General features: G+C 32.7%; 1 protein-coding gene across 1 annotated transcript in view; it reads left to right on the top strand.

The window, feature by feature from the left end:
• The first annotated feature begins 4,513 nt into the window (after positions 1 to 4,513).
• The window catches only part of LOC133179092 (beta-1,4-N-acetylgalactosaminyltransferase bre-4-like), a 32,369-nt gene continuing 22,650 nt past the window's right edge, over positions 4,514 to 14,232 (top strand). The window contains exon 1 of the mRNA XM_061313825.1: positions 4,514 to 4,760. The gene's annotated coding sequence lies outside the window, so the exon portion shown is untranslated. The remainder of the gene's footprint in view (positions 4,761 to 14,232) is intronic.

Below are 14,232 nucleotides of genomic sequence, written 5' to 3'. Positions count from 1 at the left end.
TTCACATACTTATGCAGCAGTATACCTTCAGCACCTGCATACGAGGTATAGATCTCTCAGTTGATTCGATACGCAAGAGCATGCTCTACGTATGTACAATTTCTAAAACGAGGTAAATTATTGACAAACAAGTTGATGAAACAAGAATATCAGCAGTCTCGTTTAAAGTCATCATTTCGAAAGGTCTATGGTCGATACATTGACCTTGTCAGCAAATACAATTTATCATTGAGTAAAATGCTGACTGACGTTTTTCATACTAATTGTTAGGCCATTATTTACACACTGAATTGTCGACGGATTTTTCCGTTATTTCCCGATCATGACAAGGAGTACACGGCGGGTGTGACCGGTCGACAGGGGATGCTCACTCCTCCATGGCACCTGATCCCACCTGTGATGTTTGGAGGTCCGTGTTTGCTCTGCTCTTATTTTGTATTGTTTAATGGACTTTTGAGCTTGAATACTGTTCGTTATCTCCATATATTCCAGAGGAACCGCTGAGGGGGGGGGGATTAATTCCATTTTTTTCCTTTATGATTGAAAAGAATGCGTCAAATGAACATTTTTATATCCCCGCTCCGAAGGAGATGGGGGTATACTGTTTTACCCTTGTGTGTCTGTCTGTGTGTGTGTGTTTGTTTGTCCGTCCGTAACAAATTTTTCGTCGCAGTTTTCTCAGCAACTACTTATTGTAAATGCTTGAAATTTTAACACAAAATTTGTTATGGCATGCCATATGGTGGGATTCATTTTTGTACGAATCCCTGATCAACTTCCTGTTTATCTGTGCGTCTGTCCGTACCATACATAGCAAATTTTCGTCGCAGTTTTCTCAGCCATTACTCATTGCAGATGGATGAATTTTTTTCGTACACTTTGTTGAGGCATGCCATATGATGAGATTCATTTTTGTACGAATCTGATGTCAACTTCCTGTTCATCCCTGTGTCTGTCCGTAATTGAACTTGGGTATATTCACATCAGAGTTTATATTCACATCAGAGCGGGGGTATTACTAGTGAGCATTGGCTCACAGACTTCTTGTTTGTCAAGAATTTCTGTTATTTTGACTTCCCTTACTTAAATTGCTTTCTACGGGCCTGGATTCACAATATTGATACCGGTCGCATGTTCAATCTTTTAAAACCTAATTGTCTAAAGAAGTCTTTAATTCAAGCCCTAAAGCCATCTGAATTCTTCCTCTTTTTTTCAGTTCAAGTTATTGACATCACCATAATCATATATTAGCATACAGCTAAATGTAATATGAAAACATATAAAACAGAAAAGTGAATTGAACAATAACATTATGGCGACATTAGCAAAACAAATTCACACAATATACACTATATGTGAAATGTTTTCCGCAAATGGAGTCAAAAACATTGTCCGGTGTTACGCAGTGTGGTTCTCCTTGACAGGGAAGACATTTCTGTTAGAGAAGGTAGGCTTTTTTTTTAAAGCCTTGCTATAGAAATCCCAATCGAATGGGTAAATCTTAATTTTAACACACACACACACACCCTCACACACACACACACACACACACACACACACACACACACACACACACATATATATATATATATATATATATATATATATATATATATATAGATATATATATATATATATATATATATATATATATATATATATATATATATATATACATAATATATATAACCAGAAAATAATGTTTCTTATTTACAAATGAAGATATAATTATGTATATTGTACATAAGTTTTAGCTAATATGTTAAATATAATGATAATGTACAAAATTAAAGCGAGTTTTCAATGAAAGCGAGTTCTTATTCGAGAGGGCGAATCCTCCTTGTGACAAGTTGTCCTATTTAGCATTCTGAGGCATGCGCAATCTCACTTTCGCCCGTGGCATCCGGTTTAACCTCGTTTACATATTTTCTTCAAATAGCGGCCACGCGGCCACACCCTACCCCTCTATTTTTAAATATTTTTTGCGTGGACCTCATGTCCAGTTTCCACGCAAAAAATCGGTGTACTATCATATCGCAAATTTAGCGGAGAAATGGTACATGTACTGTTGAAGATGAGACCAAAATAAATATTTTGAGCAGCAAACATGCTACAGGGAAAAGCTATCGTTAATTAACTGTATCTAAATGCGTGAAAATTCTAGAATAGGACGTACAACAACATACAAACACTCTTGAATAACTAAACAACTTAAATCATAACAATCAAATAATATGTCAAAATGTACCTAGTATATATTTTTAGGTTTCAATTGTTTCCGTTGCTCTAAGTTTCATACCCCCGATAATCCGTACTTTGCGAAGACTGATTAAGGGAGCTCTCTACAATGTCACAACATGGAGTACTTTCGTTCGAAACGCCATTTTGGTCCGAAATGATCAGATTCTATCCTGAACAAATTCACTAATCACCGATAAATCAACTTGCTGTGTGTATATTTCATTGTGAAGGAAATGTATCCCCTCAAAGCGAAGAGGGTGGCCAAGCTATACCCTTTCTTTAAACCTAAATTGTTTGTCAATATATTCAATTTCGATTGATTATATACCAGAAATATTTGCGCAAACTTATGAAAATAAAATACGATTATAAGTAATAAAAGAAAGTGATAATAAAACAAAGCCTTGTTATAATGATATTTGATTATTAAGTGTCAGACCCATAATTAAAGTCCTAAATTAATGCTTCTTCTGAAAGCCTAATTATGCTTTCAAGCGAAATATATTTAAACAGAAAAGGCATGTCCACACCTTCTCATCGCCTAGAAGATACGCCCTTTTCACAACAGAGTATACACCCCGCATGTGTGGTTATACCCGATGAAATTGAACTCTTCATGAAATCACCAACACGCTTCGACGTGGAACTGTATTAACTCAAACGTTTGATCAACATTGTTTATCAGCTGTTTTGTATGGAAAACGTAAAGATTTGAAAAGAAGAAGGAATTTCGTTAAACGAACTCCTTTTACCCGCTTTTGACCATTTACCTGTCGTATCATCTGTTGCTCAGGATAATACATAGAAGTTGGATGAAAATGGTAAGTAAATCCTCCTTTCTCAATACCTTGAATTTACATGTCTTTGGTCGCCCGCGTGGTGCAGTAGTTAGAGCATTTGCTCTAGAGTCGCAAAGTAAGGAGTTGATTGTTACGTCGCGGGTTATCTTTATCAGATTAATTAATTAATCTTTATTTTCATTGCATACCAAGTCTCTCTAAGTTTAGAATTTTTATAAATCTACACATATTCAGAATTTGCAGACGTTTGATTTATTCATAGTTAAAAAAAATATATCAAAGTGAAGGATACTCCGATGTTGAATATTTTTGTGCTTATATGCAAAGATGTTAGCTCATTTGTAACACTCTTATTTAAAAAAAAAAAAAACAAACAACACATCTCTTAGTTGACAAAATTGTTCACCAATTGATTGTTAAGATTTTTATGTGTTTAACTTTTTCTTTCAAGAGCACTAGAACCAGTTATATCTGTGTCCATAAACAGGCCCGTTAAAAGAAATTTCCGTAATTTTCAGTTTAGGGTGGACACTATCAAGAAAAAAATCCTTATAGAGCATAAAAAAAATCATCAGAAATTAATATTTACATGATTTAGGGAACACAAGCATCAAGTAGCTATATATGTATAAATCGGAAAAATTATTGTGGGGCACACACACCCCTTCCTCCCGGTTCCTACATCCATGAAAAAAAAACACCAGAAACTACAAGAAATACAGTGTACAAAGAATAAATTCATGTCCAAGTTTTATTTTATGTTGATGCCACTGAATTAAACTTTTCTTTGTTTCTTAGCAAAAGAATCAATTTCGTGACATAGAGTCACTTGTTGCTTACACATGCAGGATTTAACTTTTCTTGATTCTTCACATAAAAATAAAATTTCTCAAGTCAGACAAGCTTTTTAGGAATGCTAAAACTTCTATTAATTTAATTTTCAGATTTTGGAAGAAATCCATTCAGATCTTCTCATGAAAATGCTGTTTTAGTGTTTCTTTTGTCTTTTTTGTAGATTCAAATAAAAATTATGTAGATTTCAGTCATGACTTTATTGGTTTTCATTTTAGGTTTTTATCACATTAAACTTGGAATAAAATTTTAAAGCATAAGACTTTTGAAAATATAAAAATAAGGAGTTTCTACAAAATGAATAAATATTTCAAAAATTTTGCTAAAAAACAGTTAAATGCTTAGGCGCTTTATTCTAATAGATATTGAGTCTATTACTACTAAAAACAGCTGTATACAACAAAAATCATTAAACTTCATAGGTGTAGAGATCCTCCTTAATAATATCTTGACAAATGAAATGACAAATTTTTTATCGGGCTAATAAATTTTTAATGATTAATAAAAGAACGAAAATATATCATGTCATGTTCCATACGAGCCACCGTAGAAACATCAACAGAGTACAAGCTGTGGATAATTGAGAACAGTGGAACAGACTATATTTTACCAGGACGATCGCTGTAGCAAAATTTAGTAATATTCCCCCTCGCTGAATGTGTTTCAAAAATATGCAATCGATTGTATTCGTGAGTGCACTTTGGGCGGTAAACATGGTAGGAGTGTGTGCATAAGATATATATATACATAATGTGAAAGCCTTTGTCAGAACGAGATCTGCTTGGGTCAAATTGAATTTTACCAGCAAAGAGGAACGGAAAAATTCAATGTACTTTAATTAATGCCAAGGATGAATTCAAATAAAAGGTGAGTACAAGTAAATACAACTTTTCCCGACGTAGTTCTTTTAAATTAATCATATTTACTCTTTGATACCTTGTATGAGTTCTTTAGCAGTAGTTTGTTACAGGAAATGCTGCATACAAGCTCAGCATTAAGAAGAAGTCAATGATGAATTGCACCATTATTCAAAATGCTACAACTCGTAGATTGGATTGTGAAGCTTTCCCCGATTCATTCTGGCATTCAATTTGTTTTTCCCTAGGATAAATATGTTTGGCATTAAGCTAAATACTTGAGTCTAGCATAATATGTGTCCAAGTAAAAAGCTTATGCAAGCTATAAATAACAGCTCTGCATTCAAAGCAAAAACACAACTGCACTTTGACATTTATGTTACAAAATGTTTTGCTGAGAAGAGCAAATTCTTTGTAGTGAGATGCAATTTAATCGATACTGACATAGGAAAATGAAATAGATGTGATATAACCAAAGCAAAGCATTACAGTATTGTGGAATATTACGCTTCTTAAGAAAACTAAGGTTGAAATACATTACATGTAAATTGATGATACACAAGTATGTATGAATAACTTGGATTTTTAAGTCTTAATTTACATATCGAAAAAAAGTAGTATACTGCATGTTCATTTGCTGTTGTTTGGTTTAACCAGATGATTGTGATCTATTTAAATTTCCGCGTTTCAAGTAGGCACATTGTAGCAGCACTTCATATTTAGAGAAAAAGCTTATACTCGTGGTGTTAATTAGTGAGGAAGAAAATATTTCAGTAACTCTTCAGAAAAAGCAACCAAAAACAAGGGCACCACAAAGCTCTAAGAGGCTTACACTCACATCATAACAAAAGCGAACGGCTGTTTGTAAAGGGCGGTATCAAACAAAATTCTTATCGACTACTATTAATTTGATTCATGATTATTAATCAACAGAAATTAAATGAATATTATAGCAATCACAAAACATGTTTAATTATATGTAAGAATATAATTCAGTAAAAAAAATGATAGAGAAAAAACATAGTATCAGTAGGGTCATTTTATTATAACACTTTAATCAAATTGGTCATATAATTTATTAATCGGCCTAAGGAATGGTTGGCAAGCTGAGCCACGTCGGAACTCGGGTCGAAGTACTGAAATGATCCTCGAAACGTAAATACATATACATGGTTGCTATCCACATCATGTTTATACGTGTTAAATATTTAATTCCTTTATATTTAACAAAACATGTTACATGATCTCTAAAACTTTTGAAATTTATGATATATTTTCCGCTGATACTTGCAGTTAAATTCCGAGTAGAAGAAAGTATAATTCCAAACCCGATTGCACACAACTCAAATCCCCCCCCCCCCAAAAAAAAAAATTAAAATGTTATTTATACATGTATTTCTGTGATTGCACAGAACAAATTGTATCTGAACAAATATTCCAATATTCAGAAAGGCAGTTGTAAATGCCATTGATCCCTATGTAAGTTACATCATTTACGCACGCACTCATCCTCACACTCACTATACTATATCCCCTCCAACTTCGTTACGAGGGGATAAAACATATGCCATATAAAACGTAACGCTGTCCAAAAATTGACTCGATCTTCCTTTTGACCTCTAATATTTTGGAAGGCCTTTGATCCCGCTTTCTTACCAGAGTAATATTCTATACTAAAAGTAGATAAAGAATTGCTCGAACTCAGGAATTGAGTTACTAATTAACTATCTTGAATATCGTTTAAAATGAGAGTATTAGAGATTTATATTGTATTTCATTTACAAATAACAGTTTAAATTCTACCCACTATGAGGTTGATCATTGTATACAAAAATATACATCATGCGGGTACTCTCCTTGACAAAGGGATTCCAAACGAGTGCCCTTATGGCCTCTAATAAGCTCTCAATTGTAGGCGTATTTTAAACTCTGAGCAGTCTTAATGCTGATTTCCTTTCATCGAAGATGCAAGGAGACTAAAATCAAAAAAACCAAATGCATGTATCAGGTTGATCCCAAATTGAAGTGTCAGCATGCCAAGCCATGTTTTATAGTAGATCGTAAAAAAGGCGATTATATCGATCCATTCACATGCGGTTGGGCTAGATTTTAGGGAAAATTGTGTTAATTTCAAAACATAGTGACGTCATGTCTTTGTTTTAACCGTTCGATACAATTTGGTGATTTTAATATGTACTATTATATATATATATATATATATATATATATATATATATATATATATATATATATATATATATATATATATATATATATATATATATATAGTGTTGAAATGCAGAAGGGCATTTTTTATGTACAAAAAGTACTTTTTTTCGTTTTTAGGGTTGCTAATTTTTTTTATTTCATTGTAGCTTTTATGAATGAAATATATGGAGATAACGAACAGTATTCAAGCTCAAAAGTCCATTATACAATACAAAATAGGAGCAGAGCAAACACGGACCTCCAAACATCAGAGGTGGGATCGGGTGCCATGGAGGAGTGAGCATCCCCTGCCGACCGGTCACACCCGCCGTGTGCTCCTTGTCATGATCGGGAAATAACGGAAAAATCCGTCGACAATTCAGTGTGTAAATAATGGCCTAACAATTAGTATGAAAAACGTCAGTCAGCATTTGACTCAATGATAAATTGTATTTGCTGACAAGGTCATTGTATCGACCATAGAACTTACGAAATGATGACTTTAAACGAGACAGCTGATATTCTTGTTTCATCAACTTATTTGTCAATAATTTACTTCATTTGAATAATGTGTGTGTGTGTGTGTATGTTTGTTCTTCTGGTAATTCGATAAACACGCTCATGACATTTTCATCGCATGCATCACTTTCAATTTTGATCCTAAATAGTAATCTTCATAAAGACTATTCCTTTAAAGAATATTTGCTATAAACTCTTGATACATTAGCATACTTATTCATGTTATGTCGTTTAGTACATGTGTATAATAATATAATATAATAATAGAATATTATATAGTATAATATAATATAACTATCAAATAATTTTAATAATGTTCATTTTTATGACTAAATGAGTCAACCTTGGATGTTTGTAGCTTGTTAAAATTTAGAATGAACGGTCCTTCTTATTCAAAGACAAACTTTAGGAATTTTTGCAAAAATATCTATTTTTAATGAAAATTTTCTAAAAATATTTGTCTTAATGATGTTAATTATAGGAAACAAAATCCAACTTGAATGTCATTGTCATATTAGTTATAATTACATGTATAAGATTAAAGTAACTGCGCAAGCGATAAGAAATTTATATCACACTATTCACAGAGGTTTTTATATACTAGTATTAAATATAAATCATATTAGGTTTTGTTTGGATAAAAAAACGGTAAAAAGCTGGCTCTGCAAGTGTCTTGTACATTAATGTTAAATTCTGGTTACTTTCATTAAAAATGACCAAATATTAGCTACACCTTAATCATAACAAGGAGCAATGCCAAGAACGCTATATAATCGTAAACTGATATGATTTCATGATCGTCACTGGGATAACTAATGAGCGAGGACAAAAAAAAATTAATCTGTTTAAAAGATGACGCTACTTAACAATTGCAGATATTATTATTCTATTGCGTGTACATTTGTGTATATCGATCCGTATGCAGGAAATCGGATTACTGTCTGAATTTCATTTCCTTAGGCTTTATGAAGCCTGCACTTTAACTCTTAAATGAAAACGGAACGAGAAATTATAACGGACCAGGGAAATGTCTAGAAATAAATATTATAAAAATATCTTTAAACACTCAGAACGGAAGAATGTTTAAACTGCTCGATCTGCATTTTTTTTTTTTAATTTCAAAATGTGATCTCTCACGGTCGACTGAAATGATGAGTTTACGGAGGAGTCGTAGACTGTGGAAATGTATAATATAAAAAAAATATCTATGAATTTTTAAAAATTAAGAATGCCTCAACTGTGTCATCCGCAATTTGAAAACAATTAAATGCGATCTTTCGCAAAAAAATTGATGAGAATTGACAAAAGATAAGCAATTAACGAATAAAATCGATCTGTTAATAAGAATTATTCTAATTCATTTTTGCAACAAATTTAATAATCGATTTTAAACACAAAGAGGTTTGCAATGAAATTCGTAACAATACCCCCCCCCCCTTTCGAGATTGTCTCTATATAAGTGAAAATATTCTCGATTGGGATGTTTATCAACATACAACTAATCAGTCGAATATTCAGAAATTACTCTAAGCAAATATTCAATAAAAAGTCAAAGGGTTGATTGATTGTATATTGCTTAACGCCAAGTTGGTAGAATTTCAGCCAAAGTGGCAGCAGAATTTATTTCTTATGACGGTTTTGCAAGGTCATTAGGTTTCTTCTGCGGTCCCAAGTGAACCTTCTTTGTTTTGAAACACAGCGAAACTACCTTTGTGTGTCAAAGGGGTTGTAATCATTGGTACGGGGCACCATTTAACGCCTATCTGACAAATTTAAATTTATATATATATATATATATATATATATATATATATATATATATATATATATATATATATATATATATATAACATTTCTAAAATAATATCATGCATCCTTTGCACACCATCAAAAAAAGAATGGTACAGCTAGGCAAACAACGATGAAACCTGTTCGACTTGTTGAACAACTCCGTTGTAATAGGATGGATAAAGAATGGTACAGCTAGGCAAACAACAATGAAACCTGTTCGACTTGTTGAACAACTCCGTTGTAATAGGATGGATTAAGTGATATTAATTAATTATAGATGTGTTCATTAATTTAAATACATGTAGTATGTTTTTTTTAAAAACAAAATGCCTTCAATATAGTATGTACAGTTTTATTTACATGTATATATATTAAATGATTCATAAAAAAAAATAAGATTATGCCTATAGTCCAACGTCAAAACAACGACCATATTAGTTTTTTTTTAATCAAGTATATCATAGGTGCCGGCAATTTCCACTTTTATAGTATATCATAGGTGCCGGCAATTTCCACTTTTATAGATGAGTGTGTATCCTCCTGATAAGAGGATTGCATAAATTCTTAGAAGTATTATCAACAAATACTAATTTATATACGGGAAGTCTGACATGACATTCGTCACAACTCTTAACACATGTGTGAAGATGTATTTTTGAGAAAGAGGAAATACAAGTAATTTGAAATAAATTTGTCCTAACGGAACCAATACCCCCCCCCCCTTTTCCCTCTAGGGTTCAATTAAAATCAAAGTACTGAAAGTACTGAAGGACGGAGGCATGAATACGACAATTTACATAAAAAAAAACCCCGGTGAATTGCAAATACAGGTTGTTGAGAATAATAGGTAATCCCGTTAATTCCGCATGAAAACGAGATGCATAACTTTAAAAAATGCGGATACTTCTGTGGGCTCTTTTTAAGTACAGTGTTAAGGAAGCTCTAAACACGTACTGCACATGCACTAAAGAGTTCAACTCGTAGGATAGTTTTATGCAGTTAGAGTGATCTGCCCTTAGAAGTAAGATAGAAAAAAATGGTTATTTACAGTTAATTATACAATTTGTAATAGATTAAAATATTCTTAACATTATATTAGACCAAGAATAAGTAATTGAATTCATTATTTCCATTAATTTTCCCAATGTAAGTAAACAACAGTGATTTCTGTTCACAAATAGTCAATGGTCTTTTAACATTTTTTTTCTGCTGAAATAAGGCACCTATGTTGAAAATGAACTACATAGTCTCAATATGCACACCTTGATATGTCTTGATATGTTTTTCTCCAAGTCCAAAAAGCACTTTTTGCTAGTGTTTAGAGCTTCCTTAAGGAGGAATGGCTTAAGTATGAGAAAACTATGGTGTCCCGATAGGGCTTTTTGCAAAAGTGTAACAGCGCGTTTGGAACAATGCGCTAACGTGAAGTGACAATGCACTAGTCCGTTGTTCACAACACACCGTCGTGCTTACACACAACAGGTCATCACGCTTTTGCAACTTTACACAACACGCCGTCGCGCTAACACAAAGCATGCCGTCACGCTAACACAACTTTACGCAATCTATTGTGTGTTATCGAGACGACGTGTTATGTAAAGATGCGATAGCGTGACAGTGTGTTGTGTGTTAGTGCGATGGCGTGTTTATGTGAGCGTGACGGTGTGTTGTGTAAAGTTGCGTTAGCGTGACGGTGTGTTGTGTGTTAGCGCGACAACGTGTTATAAACAATGCGCCGGGGCATTTTCACTTTGCGCAAGCGCGCTGTCACTTACAAAAGTGCAACAATGCATTAGAAACAATTGCACGTTGTGAACTACGTGCTAGCCTGTTGTCACTTTGCATTTTCGCGTTATTCCTCACGCGCTTTTATACTTTTGCAAATGGCCCTATCAGGACACCATCGAAAACGCTTATTTATACAAATCTTGGCCTTATAGCGAACATAAGATTGATACTTACTGATTAATAATCACTTTTTGTGATTGATTTGTTAATTTGTAATGAACAGTGCAAAAATGTTATTGATTGTTCGTCAATTACTTTACCAAAACTGTATGATGTAAAAAAAAAAGGGGGGGGTATCAAAAGCCACAATAGAAACTATAGCAGGGTTCTACATCCGCAAAGCACTCATATTAGCGATATTTTCACAATCAAATTTATCCACTATTTATTATAATTAGAAAAGCAGATATACACACACAACTTTTTGAATCACTAATTCGTTACACAAATGTTGTGGTCGTACATATTAATGAAAAATAAATAAATCGATATTGAAAACAATTAGAATGTCTCCTGTATATCATAATGTACATACTATAACACCAACCAACTTCAAACCCCCCACCCCCCACCCCCCCCAACACACAACTTAAAGATAAATAGCCTAAGTAAGATTTTAAAAAAAACTTATTTTACATACTTGTATCACTATGTATAAGGTGTACCTGTATTAAACCTTAACTTGATATTTTTGTATATAACTTTCTTACATGTGCACTGAAGAGCATGCAGGCGAAATTCTGGTTAATACAACCGAACTACTTAGCATCTTTAAAAGTAAATTTTGCCGTATTTTTGGTCACTTGATCGAATTACCGGTAAGTTTTTGAATTAAAAAAACAAAAAAAGAATAGTAAATACTTTCAGGGGGTGCCTTTAAATTCTTCAACAATACATTTATATCAATTAAATGATTATGGCACGATGTTTGACTCACAATGCCAACAAAATACTAGAGACGTGGTTCTGAAGTAAAGACAATTATTCAATTAATTTTTAAATGTTTGAATAATACAGTCAAACCTCGCTATCTCGAATTAAGTATTTAAAAATTCAACTAGTAAATATAATACGGTTACATTGAACTGTGGAAACAAATTATTTGTCTTGTTCCTTCATGCGTAAAGTCCAGCGAGGGTTTAGGAGATAATTGATACTGCAAGGTGAAGCAAGACAATGTGCCCTAATCTAAGAGAAAATTAAGTGCTCTGTCTATAAAAATTGAAAGACGATAGATTTGTTTGATTAAAGTTTCAGAGATAATTTATGTTCTGATTTTCTGATTACGGATCTTACTGTGTCGCCTTTTTTTTCTGTGTCGCACGCATAAATTTGAATCGTTAGGCCTACTGAGTCGGGGAAAATTTTACTTTGTCGGGGCCGACACAGTAGAACAGCTCTGTTATAGTGCAGATTGCTAAATACGAGTTTACGAAAGTCTGTTGAAGTTTCTCCACAGTACGACAAAATTGTAATTTAATGTTACGGATACCTACGATACATTTATCTAAATATTGCCAAGTATACTATGACAGCTTATCGTGATTATAAAATTTTCCTGATACATGTAATCTGATGAGTTTCAAGGGGTTGTGTGAATTTCTTACACTGCGTTCTTCGAAAGTAAAAGTTATAATAAGGCTCATTTTAAAAAGTATTGTTCATACCTTCTAATTGTACCATAGAAATAAGAATACTAAAATTACACTGGATGTGTGAATCAGCAACATGAAGTGATTCAACTGAATCTACTAAGAATAAAAAAAATATTCTATTAAACATATTTGCTGTAACTAGCAATTAAATGTGTTCTCGATAGAGTCGACGTCCAGCATTATAAAATTATGTATTAATTAGACGTACTTCATAAGGTCAGTATATAATTCTATTTATTTGAAATATTAATTGTCACAGATGAATAGCTGGAAAAAAAATACTGTCTTGATCATGTCAGCAAAACCAGTTTAGCCCCCAGTATAATAATAAAAAATGCTAAATAAACAAAATTAAAAAAAAAAAATTGGTGTTGCTCTGTTTATGACCCGCTTAAAATATACGACCTTATGCTGATTCTCACTGAGCCAGATGATATAATGGTCATTCTCATAGCTATTATAGTTAAGATTTGCATTACTTTGTATGTCAAACTGGTTTGTGAAAAGATTTACATGTATATGTATATGTTTAATATATTCAAAAAAAAAATCCATCTTAATTCTTTATTATTAACATAATTAAAACTCATTAAAAATAATCTGTATTTATTTAAATTTGTAATTCCTATTTTCAAAACATACTTCACAATAATGTGAACATGTGTTGTTGTTTACAATTCAACCAAAGTTATCGTTCTTGCGCAAGGTTTGTCTGAAAGAAGAAATTAGTTTCCCATACCGAGTTCAAAGATACATTTTAAAGTTTCTCTTTATAAAAACGTTTTGTGTATTTAAAATATTTAAGACATGTTTAATCAGAATATCACATCGTTTTGCTGTATCTAACCCACATTATTATAAGTCTCCTGTAGGTTTCAATTACGTGTAGGTCGTCAATTAGGCCGCGCCTTTCAAAGATTTGCCGCTAGATGGCGATCACAAATTCCCATTCGTCGCAGATTTGCGATAGCAAAGGACGCGAGGCTCTATGAGCCTCCGTCCAAAAATCATTCCCAGATACAACAAATCTGCAAGTTTGGTAAATCTGGATTATAACCCAGTGAGATAAGCCGGAAAGTAAGCTAAAAGATGAGTTTAACCGTGCGTGTGTGTGTGTGTACATATTAAGTATAGACGGACGGACAGCTTAACAGCTAGTTTATTTATTTCGTACATGTATATTAAATGTCACTCGGTACAATATGACACCTTAAACAACGTCATTGTTGGACTATTATAAACAATGTGTAACGAGATGAAAATGCTTGTTATTTTTGCTAGTTATTTCTTTGTTTATTTTTTTGTTTTGTTTTTTTTTTTTTGTTTTTTTTTTTGTTTTTTTTTTTGTTTTTGTTTAAGAAATTGACAAAAATCTTTCATTGTAACAAAAAAAAATTAGGTATGGTCATCAATAAGACTTCACCTTTCTGGCAGAAAAGTGTCACATGAATATGAAGATAACGAACAAAATTCAATCTCGAAAGTCCAATAAAACGATACAATTTTGGAGCACAGCAAACA

Source organism: Saccostrea echinata, unplaced genomic scaffold (genome assembly GCF_033153115.1).
Source record: "Saccostrea echinata isolate AGI-Se365-2 ecotype Australia unplaced genomic scaffold, CSIRO_AGI_Sech_v1 ptg000004l, whole genome shotgun sequence".
In the NCBI taxonomy this organism is placed as follows: domain Eukaryota; kingdom Metazoa; phylum Mollusca; class Bivalvia; order Ostreida; family Ostreidae; genus Saccostrea; species Saccostrea echinata.
Note: the sequence above shows the minus strand (reverse complement) of the source record. Positions and strands in the feature narration are given on the sequence as shown.